The sequence below is a fragment of the Pagrus pagrus genome, assembly GCF_965226575.1.
Source record: "Pagrus pagrus genome assembly, contig: HAP1_SCAFFOLD_320, whole genome shotgun sequence".
Classification (NCBI taxonomy): Eukaryota; Metazoa; Chordata; class Actinopteri; order Spariformes; family Sparidae; genus Pagrus; species Pagrus pagrus.
The window spans coordinates 1-12500 of NW_028175143.1; the positions used below are offsets into that span (position 1 = coordinate 1).

The 12500-nt window shown below is 44.3% G+C and overlaps 1 protein-coding gene across 1 annotated transcript in view; it reads left to right on the plus strand.

The window, feature by feature from the left end:
* Positions 1–6097: 6097 nt before the first annotated feature.
* Positions 6098–12500, plus strand: part of LOC311254099 (plexin A3-like) — a gene marked incomplete at its 3' end in the record, with an annotated part of 29359 nt that continues 22956 nt past the window's right edge. The window contains exon 1 of the mRNA XM_084384506.1: positions 6098–6923. The remainder of the gene's footprint in view (positions 6924–12500) is intronic.

Consider the following 12500-nt stretch of genomic DNA (forward strand, 5'->3'; position numbering starts at 1 on the left):
CACAACATGATACACAACAAGATACACAACAAGATACACAACAAGATACACAACATGATACACAACAAGATACACAACAAGATACACAACATGATACACAACAAGATACACAACATGATACACAACATGATAAACAACATGATACACAACAAGATACACAACATGATACACAACAAGATACACAACATGATACACAACAAGATACACAACAAGATACACAACAAGATACACAACATGATACACAACAAGATACACAACAAGATACACAACATGATACACAACATGATACACAACAAGATACACAACATGATACACAACATGATACACAACATGATACACAACAAGATACACAACATGATACACAACATGATACACAACAAGATACACAACATGATACACAACAAGATACACAACAAGATACACAACAAGATACACAACAAGATACACAACATGATACACAACAAGATACACAACAAGATACACAACATGATACACAACATGATACACAACAAGATACACAACATGATACACAACATGATACACAACATGATACACAACAAGATACACAACATGATACACAACGAGATACACAACAAGATACACAACATGATACACAACAAGATACACAACATGATACACAACATGATACACAACAAGATACACAACATGATACACAACATGATACACAACAAGATACACAACATGATACACAACAAGATACACAACATGATACACAACAAGATACACAACATGATACACAACAAGATACACAACAAGATACACAACAAGATACACAACATGATACACAACAAGATACACAACAAGATACACAACATGATACACAACAAGATACACAACAAGATACACAACATGATACACAACAAGATACACAACATGATACACAACATGATAAACAACATGATACACAACAAGATACACAACATGATACACAACAAGATACACAACATGATACACAACAAGATACACAACATGATACACAACAAGATACACAACAAGATACACAACAAGATACACAACATGATACACAACAAGATACAGATACACAACAAGATACACAACATGATACACAACATGATACACAACAAGATACACAACATGATACACAACATGATACACAACATGATACACAACAAGATACACAACATGATACACAACATGATACACAACAAGATACACAACATGATACACAACAAGATACACAACATGATACACAACAAGATACACAACAAGATACACAACATGATACACAACATGATACACAACAAGATACACAACATGATACACAACATGATACACAACATGATACACAACAAGATACACAACATGATACACAACAAGATACACAACATGATACACAACAAGATACACAACATGATACACAACATGATACACAACAAGATACACAACAAGATACACAACAAGATACACAACATGATACACAACAAGATACACAACAAGAGAAAGGAAAGGAAAGGAAAGGAAAAAGGAAAGGAAAGGAAAGGAGAGGAAAGGAGAGGAAAGGAAAGGAAAGGAAAGGAGAGGAAAGGAAAGCAAAGGAAAGGAAAGGAAAGGAAAGGAAAGCAAAGGAAAGGAAAGGAAAAAGGAAAGGGAAGGAAAGGAAAGGAGAAAGGAAAGGAGAAAGGAAAGGAAAGGAAAGGAAAGGAGAGGAGAGGAAAGGAAAGGAAAGGAAAGGAAAGGAAAGGAAAGGAGAAAGGAAAGGAAAGGAAAGGAAAGGAAAGGAGAGGAGAGGAAGGAAAGGAAAGGAGAAAGGAAAGGAAAGGAAAGGAAAGGAGAAAGGAAAGGAAAGGAAAGGAAAGGAAAGGCAAGGAGAGGAGAGGAGAGGAAAGGAAAGGAGAAAGGAAAGGAGAGGAGAGGAAAGGAGAAAGGAAAGGAAAGGAGAGGAGAGGAAAGGAAAGGAAAGGAAAGGAAAGGAAAGGAAAGGAGAAAGGAAAGGAAAGGAAAGGAGAGGAGAGGAAAGGAAAGGAAAGGAGAAAGGAAAGGAAAGGAAAGGAAAGGAAAGGAGAAAGGAAAGGAAAGGAAAGGAAAGGCAAGGAGAGGAGAGGAGAGGAAAGGAAAGGAGAAAGGAAAGGAGAGGAGAGGAAAGGAGAAAGGAAAGGAAAGGAGAGGAGAGGAAAGGAAAGGAAAGGAAAGGAAAGGAAAGGAGAAAGGAAAGGAAAGGAGAGGAGAGGAAAGGAAAGGAAAGGAGAAAGGAAAGGAAAGGAAAGGAAAGGAAAGGAAAGGAAAGGAAAGGCAAGGAGAGGAGAGGAAAGGAGAAAGGAAAGGAAAGGAGAGGAAAGGAAAGGAAAGGAAAGGAAAGGAAAGGAAAGGAAAGGAAAGGAGAAAGGAAAGGAAAGGAAAGGAAAGGAGAGGAGAGGAGAGGAGAGGAAAGGAAAGGAAAGGAAAGGAAAGGAAAGGAAAGGAAAGGAGAAAGGAAAGGAAAGGAAAGGAAAGGCAAGGAGAGGAGAGGAGAGGAAAGGAAAGGAAAGGAGAAAGGAAAGGAGAAAGGAAAGGAGAGGAAAGGAAAGGAAAGGAAAGGAGAGGAGAAAGGAAAGGAAACAGTGAGAGGAAAGGAAACATGCAATGTGTAAAGAATAGAAAGAGGAGATGAAGAGAGGAGAGGGATCGACCCCTCAAGTGGCTTCAATTAAGTAAATTACAGAGAGAGAAACAGAGACAGAGAGAAGAAAAACCAGAACTGTCAAACTGAGAGCTGATTACAGGCTGAGCCTCCTGCTGCAGCTGAGTCTAAACCTGAACCTGAACCCAGCCCCGGGTCTGAGCTATTTCAGGATCCAGCTGCTCGATCTGGACTGGAAACACTGAGTCTGCTGCTGGAGTCCAGAACCAGCCTGAGGTCGACCCGAACGTGAGTCCAGGTTCAACTCCACATTCAGTAGTTTTCACGTGATTGACAGATGATTTATTGATGGTTAATGAGATTTAAAGGGACCTGACTCTGAAGTCAAGAAGAAGACGAAGAAGAAGAAGAAGAAGAAGAAGAAGAAGAAGAAGAAGAAGAATACTGTCTGTTTGAACTGATCCAACCATTGAACCAGTAACCACAACATCGGCAGACTCCCTTAACAAATGTGGTGATTTTAAGAGTTGTTGAATGAGGAGAAACTTGAAGCCAACTATTAACCACAGTTTCACTAGACTCCCTTAACAAATCAGCTAATTTTAGGAGTTGTTGAGTGGCGTAAAACTTTATAACATAGTGAAACTCTGTCTCTGACAGACTCTGAATCATTGTCTCCTTCTTGTAAATTCAGCATTAAATGAAAACAGTCAGTTGTTTGTTTCCTTGTAGAAAGTGTCAGTTTGTGGCAGCATGGCTGTACCAGCCTGTCTGCTTCTGTGTCTAAAGTGCTAAAGTCTCACCTGCCAACATTTAGCAGCTGTTTGAACACACTGTTTACACTGATTTCACCATTTACACTCAATTTATGAAAGAAGAAACATTTTATTGATCTAAACATTTTACAAACACACTAACCAGTAACCAGTATAGGCGACTTCTTTGTCCCCAGACTCCCTTAACAAATGTGTCAGTTTAGTGAGTTGTTGAGTTGGAGACACTTTATAAACTGTGTGAAACTCTGTCTCTGACTGATTCTGACTGATTTGTTCCTTCTTGTAAATTCAGCAAATGTTCTGCATGAACTTCTTTCTGTCTTTGAGCAGAAACATGGAGTCTGTTTGTCTCAGTGATGGACGGGTTTGTTTCATACAGAGCAGGAAGTGACATCACATCACAGGTGTCACTGACACCATGTTAACTTTCCATCAGCATGCAGGTGAGGAGATAGTGACTGTATTTACATTTTTAGGTGAACTTACTTCACATGTGATGGAGTATTATTACATCGAGGTGTTGCAGGCGGAGAAGCAGGAAAAAGCCCAGAATGCACTGCAGCAGGTTGGATGAATAAATCCTGTTACTATCAAACACTGATGACATCGTTGTTTTAAATACATAAACATATTCGCACACAAGTGAATCACTTCTATACTCCACGTCTGACCTGTGATCTGCCTCTACACGTCCACCTGTCTGTCTACCTGTCTGTCTACCTGTCTGTCTACCTGTCTGACTCATCACACCGTCAGGATGTGACTAACACTTTACAGACACTGTTACACACATGCACACTCATTCTTCTTCCACCACTGAGACAAAAACAAAATATCATTTTCCACATGTGAATTATCTTCATATCATATAAAGTGTGCTCAGTATTTGTATATTTTCACCTGCAGTGTATTTCTGATACCTCGTATATCAGAATGATGTAAATGAATGACTCGAGCTGCAGAGTGACGTTAGACCAGATTGTTAATTGTGTTCCTGTTGAAATATGGAGCAACATGGACGCAGGAAAGAAACCGTTTACTGCTCAGATCGTTTAAAGATCACAACCTAAAATACCAGATTACAGATTACATGTGAGCCAGAACTTGATGTACACTGAGAGGAGCTGATGATAACTGTGAAGAAAAGAAAAGAAATGTTGATGTTGAATCGTTTCAGTTTCTTTCTGTTCTCACTTTGTTACAGTAGCTGCAGTAACAGTTAGCTGTTAGCTAGCTGCTGTGGAAACACAGACATGACATTCAGGTGAAAAGTTTGTGTTGTGACTGCGGTTCACAGTGTAGTGATCTTCACACACAGTGAACTACTGAAGGACTGAGGACAGTTTGACGTGAACCTCTGGAGAACCTGCATGTGGACACCTCACCCTCCTGCTCACAGAGGGAGGAGAGGTGCATCAGCCTGTTTCTCCTCTGACCATCACTGCTGGGTGTGATTAGACACGCCCAGCAGTGATGTCACAGCGTACCGACACGCCCTGCAGTCCACGCCTACATCCCCGAGATCATCAGACTGTAAATCTCAGTTTTCTGTTTCTTTCTTTTCCTTTTCTCACCGTCTGTCTTTCTCCTCATCTTCTCTGTTTCTGTCTCAGCTCTTCTTCCATCTTTCCTTCCACCTCCGCGTCTCTGTTTCCTCCTCTTCTCTGTTTCCTCCTCTTCTGTTTCCTCCTCTTCTCTGTTTCCTCCTCTTCTGTTTCCTCCTCTTCTCTGTTTCCTCCTCTTCTCTCTGTTTCCTCCTCTTCTCTGTTTCCTCCTCTTCTGTTTCCTCCTCCTCTGTTTCCTCCTCTTCTCTGTTTCCTCCTCTTCTCTCTGTTTCCTCCTCTTCTGTTTCCTCCTCTTCTGTTTCCTCCTCCTCTGTTTCCTCCGCGTCTCTGTTTCCTCCTCTTCTCTGTTTCCTCCTCTTCTGTTTCCTCCTCTTCTCTGTTTCCTCCTCTTCTCTCTGTTTCCTCCTCTTCTCTGTTTCCTCCTCTTCTGTTTCCTCCTCCTCTGTTTCCTCCTCTTCTCTGTTTCCTCCTCTTCTCTCTGTTTCCTCCTCTTCTGTTTCCTCCTCTTCTCTGTTTCCTCCTCTTCTGTTTCTTCCTCTTCTCTGTTTCCTCCTCTTCTGTTTCCTCCTCTTCTCTCTGTTTCCTCCTCTTCTGTTTCCTCCTCGTCTCTGTTTCCTCCTCCTCTTCTCTGTTTCCTCCTCTTCTGTTTCCTCCTCTTCTCTCTGTTTCCTCCTCTTCTGTTTCCTCCTCTTCTCTGTTTCCTCCTCTTCTCTGTTTCCTCCCCTTCTGTTTCCTCCTCTTCTCTCTGTTTCCTCTTCTCTGTTTCCTCCTCTTCTCTGTTTCCTCCTCTTCTCTCTGTTTCCTCCTCTTCTCTGTTTCCTCCTCTTCTGTTTCCTCCTCTTCTCTGTTTCCTCCTCTTCTCTCTGTTTCCTCCCTTCTGTTTCCTCCTCTTCTCTCTGTTTCCTCCTCTTCTGTTTCCTCCTCTTCTCTGTTTCCTCCCCTTCTGTTTCCTCCTCTTCTCTCTGTTTCCTCCTCTTCTCTGTTTCCTCCTCTTCTCTGTTTCCTCCTCTTCTCTCTGTTTCCTCCTCTTCTCTGTTTCCTCCTCTTCTCTGTTTCCTCCTCTTCTCTCTGTTTCCTCCTCTTCTCTGTTTCCTCCTCTTCTCTCTGTTTCCTCCTCTTCTCTGTTTCCTCCTCTTCTCTCTCAGTATCTCTGTTATGTTTCATTTCTCTGTTCATTCATTCTTCTTTCTTTTCTGCTCTCTGTCTTTCTTCACCTATTCATATTCTCCTTCACTCCTCCACCTCCATTTTTTTCTCTCTCTCTTTTTATCGTCATGCATCTCCTCACTCGCCCTCTATCTTTATCTCTATATATACATCACTGCATCTCTCTCATATATGTGTCTCTCTCTCACCCTCACTGTGAGTCATGCTCTCTCTCTCAGTCTCTCTCCACATCTGGCTCCAGGAGGAGAAAAACAGCAGATTAAGGAGCTGGACTGAACCAACGCGCGCTTCTTGTAGGGGTGGACCAGCTGTTTTACATCCGAATGACACAGAAAAGTCACTATTTCACCACAGAGAGCTGCTCCTCCGTCTTCTCTGTGCTGATGACACGTCGTCAGTCACAGATTGAAGCCTCGTTAAAAGATTAATTGGTGTTTAATTGGTTTAGCTGCCCCCCTTTAATTGACCCGCCCCCTCCCACCCGGGCGCACAGTGGTACGGTCCAGATGGGGGGCTGGCTGTGGCTGAGCAGGGACAGACCGAGCCGAGCCAAGCCGAGGCAGGCTGTGTGTGAATGGGGGAGACGCGCCGCGCCGCTCCGCTCTCTGAACCTCTTCTCTGGATTACTGGTCCACTTTTTAACGCATGACGTTGGTACCGGTCCGGACCGCTCCCGCTGCGCACACCTGACATCAGCCCGCTCAGCTTTATGTGAAGAGAAGAAGAAGAAGAAGAAGAAGAAAGGCAGCAGCGGCAGCGCGCGTGGGACTGTGGATTTAAATAACTGATTGGACTTTTCTGCGCGTGTCCGTCCAGGTAGGTCCGGAGGGGTTGGGGCTGTGTTGGGGGGTTGGAGGTTGGGGGTTCTCCAGGTCCGGGTGGCAGATCTGGGGTAGCGGGGTGGTGGAGGTGGTGGAGGAGGAGGTGGAGGTGGAGGGGGGTGTATGTGTGTGGATGTTTGGGGGGAAAACGCCTCGCCTCCCGCCGCATCACGCTCCTCCGCTGCTTCTGCTCCGAGCTTTTACGCGTGGAAATGTCCTCCTCGCTCAGCCTTCCCTCGGTGAGAGGGGGTGAGGGAGCGGGACCGGGTGGGGGTTGATACCCCAGGTAGGGCTGCTTTTACCCTCGGGCTGTTCTGGAGGCACGTTCGGCCTCCGTGCGCACCGAGCGGAGCGGCTCGCGTTGCGTTTTTCTCCCGTTTCAAAGTGTTTGAGCTCGGTGCGTGAAAGACGCGTTCAGCGGCTGCAAATGTGTTTTTCAGTGTGCGGTGCAGGAGCGGTGGGGGAGGAGGGGGAGGAGAGGAGGGGGTCTGGGAGGCAGCAAGGCTCCAGACGCCGATCCATTAAAGAAGAACAAAGAGGGGGAGGCAGCAGGAAAACGCTTCGAATCGCAGCAGAAACGCAGAAAAAGCGTGGAAAACGTCGCTCGGAGCCGCGCGGACTCACCGCGGGCGGCTGCCCCGCACTTCACGCACCGAATCCACATTTGTGTTTTTCTCGATCCGCCTTCATCCGTCCGTCCATGTGCTGTTGAGGAGCCTCCATCCTCTGAACCAGCTCCGCTCACACAGCCGACACGGATCGATCCGGGATTCTGATCCGAGTCGAACCGGGAGAACAGACCGAACTGTTCGGCGGGTTATTGATCGATTTCATTCCGCTGTGATCGACACAGATCATCACATCCGTTCACATCAGGCTGAAGGTTATCAATCAGAGAGCAGTCAGTTGTGTAACGAGCTCCAGACTCACCTGATCGATCCTGAAGTAACGTCTAATCAATCGGACAAATCACCTGATGATCGATGACAGAAGAGCGAGTCAGATCGATCCATTACAGATGTTATCAGATGATCAATAAACATCAGGATCAGAACTCTGCTGCAGATAACAGTGATCAATAACTAAAATCTGATCAGTAATAATAATTAAGGATCGATATCGATGTTTACTCACAGCTGCGTGATCAATCATGTGATCAATAAGTGATGTGATCAGTTGTATGATACTGATTTAAATAATGCAGCAGCGCTCACACAGCTGATCAGTAACCTGATGGATCAGTGATCAGGATCTGACTCAGGTGATTTATTGATTTTAAATGTAAACAAAAAGCAAAAACAAAACAAAGCTGATCAATAATCAAAGAGCTCAGTATTGATCATGTGTAGATGTCAGGGGAATAAAAGCACAGATCAGAGCTCACCTGATTGGTCCGTTAAGCAATTCAGTTATTGGTTAGTAAAATGATTTAGAAACCATTCTGATAATCAATCAATCACTTCAATTGATCGTTTTCTGATTTCAGCTCATCCGTTGTGAAGATTTTCTGCTTTTCTTCGTCTTTAGATTAAATTCTTTTTCCTTCAGTCGCACAAAACAAAACATTTTCTTTTTGGCCAAAGTGAAGAAAATAATCAGCAGGTAATCGATCAATAACTGAAATAATGATCGGTGGCAGCCTCGGTTCAATGTGTGATGTCATCAAACAGGAAACGACCTCACGGAGATTCAAAGTCTGAGTCACAGACGAGACGTCAAATGAATTAAATTCACAAAATCACAAATCAAATAAAGTGAAGAAAATCAGAAATATTGATTCAATCAACAGAAATAAATCAATAAATCAATAAATGGGGAAACAAACACACATGCGTCACATGAACAGTGTGTTTTAAATGATCAGAGATGAAGATGAGGACAGATTCGATCGATCGATCGATTAGTTGTCAGCTTATCAACTCTTTAGATAATCAATAATCAGTTTGAGCGAATCTTTAAGAAAAACATGGAATATAAAATGTGACTTGTGTCAGCTCGTTCAATATGAATTTTCCTCCTCTGTCACAGTAAACTGGACAAACACTGATCGACATGTTTCTCCTTTTTATAGATCAAACAACCAATCAGCTAATCAATAAATCAATAATCTGTGCAGCATGTGACTGTGAGGGTGAAGATGAACGTGTGGGCGTGAAACTGATTAATTAAACTGACGTGACGAAGCTGCTCTCTCCCCGGCTGATTCGAGGGCGTCCATGTTTGTTTTGCAGTTCAAACTGAACTTTATTGACAACTCAAACGTCTGACAGCAGCGACCTGACCTGAACGTGTGTGTGTGTGTGTGTGTGTGTGTGTGTGTGTGTGTGTGTGTGCGTGTATGTGCGTGTATGTGTGTGTGTGTGTGTGTGTGTGTGTTGACGGTCACAGTGAGTCAGTAGCTGCGTTTACGTTCAGTCTGTTAGTGCAGTAACAAACAGAGTGACAGCTGAAGTGCCGCCCGTCAACACTCGGACCAGAATCTGATGGAACCGCCCGACACAAACTGTCGCTGACGCGTCTGACAGACGGACATTTGTTGCTCCTTTTGATCACGTTTCTGTTTTTTAAATCATTCTGCACTTCAGCTGAACACGTGCATATTCACGAGGCAGCAGAGCGACCGAGGCTGAAGCAACAGGACGCAGCAGAGTGGCTCTGTGGCCTTTAAAGGGACAGTTCACCGCAATAAGAAGTTAAAAATCCAGTCATCATCGCCTTCCTCCAAGCTGATGCTCCTAAACTACTGAAGTAGCTGGAGACTTGATTTAAAACTGAAAAACAACCAGACAAACTAAAAAAAACCTAAGACTACATTAAAACTTTGCCGAATCAGCTGTTAGCACTTCCTGTTAGCAGTGAACCTGTGGACGTACAGGCAGCCATCACTGGATCACTGTGATACTGAAGAAAACTGAAAGCGTGATGTTTCTAAGGAAGGTTCTGCACATGTGAGGAGCGTCTTTTTTAAGGATTTCTGAACAGATTCATGGAGTCAACCAAAGAAACATCAGATGTCTCCAAACAGCTCATCTGCTGCGATCACAGTCTGCAGGAGAGAAGAGGTCACAACCTGATCTGAGGAGACGGTTTTTACACCTTCTATTAAAGCTGAAATCTTCACTGTAGCCACTGAGCTAACAGTGTTAGCATGCACGAGCTCAGCTGCACATTAAGGGTGTAAATATCATCTCTTCAGGCCGGTTTGTGATGTGATGTGCCTCAGACGGTCGTTGCCTTCAGGATGAACTGTCATAACTTTACTGATCCTCTGACTTTTCATCTAGCGCCACCATCAGGTCAACATACCTGCAGGTGATAAAGATGTTCACATCAGCCTCTGCTAATTAGCTAATGTTAGCATGTTAACACACTAATCTAAGATGGTGGACATTATACCTGCTGAGCGTGTTAGCATTGTGCCTGTGAGCACGTTCAGGGTTCAGAGCCGACTTCACTGCCAACACAACAGGAAATCAATAATAAAGTAAAGAGGTCAGAGGTCAGAGGTCACCGCGCTCTGACTCCACACGGATCAAATGACCTCCCTCATGTAGAAACCTCCAGACTCTGGTGTCCTGCTGCTCTCACACAAGATTTAATGACAAGAGAACAAAACCGACTTTAAATCAGAACTCACGGACTGAAACTTTAAAACAAACAGAACGGTTCAGTCCAACTTCACTGAACTGACCGACTTCCTGTGCACAGTGTCGCTCTGCCGCCCTGCTCACAATATAAACAATTATAAACCAGGTTCCTACAGAATTAAAGTTCAACAGGAAAAACATTTTTATCATTTTTAACATTTATTTTAAGATTTTGTTGAGCTACAAACTTCTGCTTTGGGACGAGAAGTAATCAGAGTAGAAATCAGCTGAGTGTCGGACTGAGAGGACCAGAGCTCAGAGGAACAACGGTGGATTTTAAACAGAGATGAGAGAATCGGACCCGACCCATGAGCGCTCCTCACACCTCCCTGAGGCTTTGTGTTCTCGTGTTGTCCGTCCGTCTGGCCCAACATCTCAAGACCACTCTGAGGGAGTTTCTTCAGATTTGGCACAAACGTCGACCTGGACTGAAGGATGAAGGTCGCTGTGACCTCACAAACATATTCTCGGCCATAACTCGACAATTAATATTATCATCCCGACAAAACTTTATACAAATGTCCACGTGTCTTGTCTCCATGACAACAATATGTTGGACACTGATCCTCTGTGGTTACTATCCGGTTGTTTTGTATGTGACGTCAGAGCGAGGAGGATGTGAGTGATGACGTGATCGATAGGAGAAGAAGACACAGTGAATATAATTGTCTGGACCAGGAGACAGAAAAGAGCCTTGAAAAGAGGAGCGCTCGGGAAAAGATGCCGGTTTGCACCTTTTCTCTGGGCGGCTGTTTCTCACCTGCTCAGGATACAAACACGAGGAAGTGATTCTCAAATGGTGCAAATAGTGAAATAATCAATCTGAACAGGATGTGATGAAGTGTCTGGAGATGTAGAAGGATCCCTGTCTCATATCACAGAACATCTCCGGAGCTTCTCGAGTAGCAGCATTCTGCTGAACAACAGAAGCAGCCGGAGATGATTTAAAACATCAGAAGTCTCCATACAGCTCGTCTGCTGTGATCGCAGGCTGCAGGAGCTCCATTACACCCTGGACGTGCGGTCGAGCTTCAGGCTAACACTGTTAGCGTAGCAGCTACAGTGGATCAGAGTGACGTCGGCTCGTTCCTGTCGTTCTGCTGCAGCTTCAACATGTTTCCAGTCTGAGCTTCACTTTCCTGCCTGCTGATTATCACACATCACTTTTTCCATACGTGTGTGTGTGTGTGTGTGTGTGTGTGTGTGTGTGTGTGTGTGTGTGTGTGGGGCCAGTCTGTGGTCACCAGTATCAGACTGGTCTCCAGTTCAGCTCCAGAGGGAACTGAACCTTCAACCCTGCAGCGTACAAGCCACATGCAACACTGTGTGTGTCTGTCTGTCTGTCTGTCTGTCTGTCTGTGTGTGTGTGTGTGTGTGTGTGTGTGTGTGTGTGTGTGTGTGTGTGTGTGTGTGTGTGTGTGTGTGTGTGTGTGTGTGTGTGTGTGTGTGCGTGTGTGTGCGTGTGCGTGTGCGTGTGTGTCGAACGGGCTTTCCTCCTCTCGTCTCCAGAGCGCTCCAGTTCAATCCTGCTATTGGAAATCCATCACTGCTGCTTATTATGGGATATTGATCATATGTATGAGTTCCTGTGTGTGTGTGTGTGTTTGACCTTGTGTGCGTGTGCGTGTGCGTGCGTGCTTCATTATAATTCAGTTGAAATCAGGTCAGCATGCTACCTGCAGCTGTGTGTGTGTCTATAAATCAAACCTAAAGAATTGCCAACACACACACACACGTCATTGTTTATTATTATTCAATTAGACTCAAAAATAAACACACACACACACACACACACACACACACACACACATGCTGAGTCAGTAATAGAGTCAGCTCTGCGGAAACGCTGAGTCAGCAGACAGAGACTGATATGATATTTTCAGCCGGCAGAGTTTCACCTCTGAGCCTCCTGTCCGTCTGTCCGT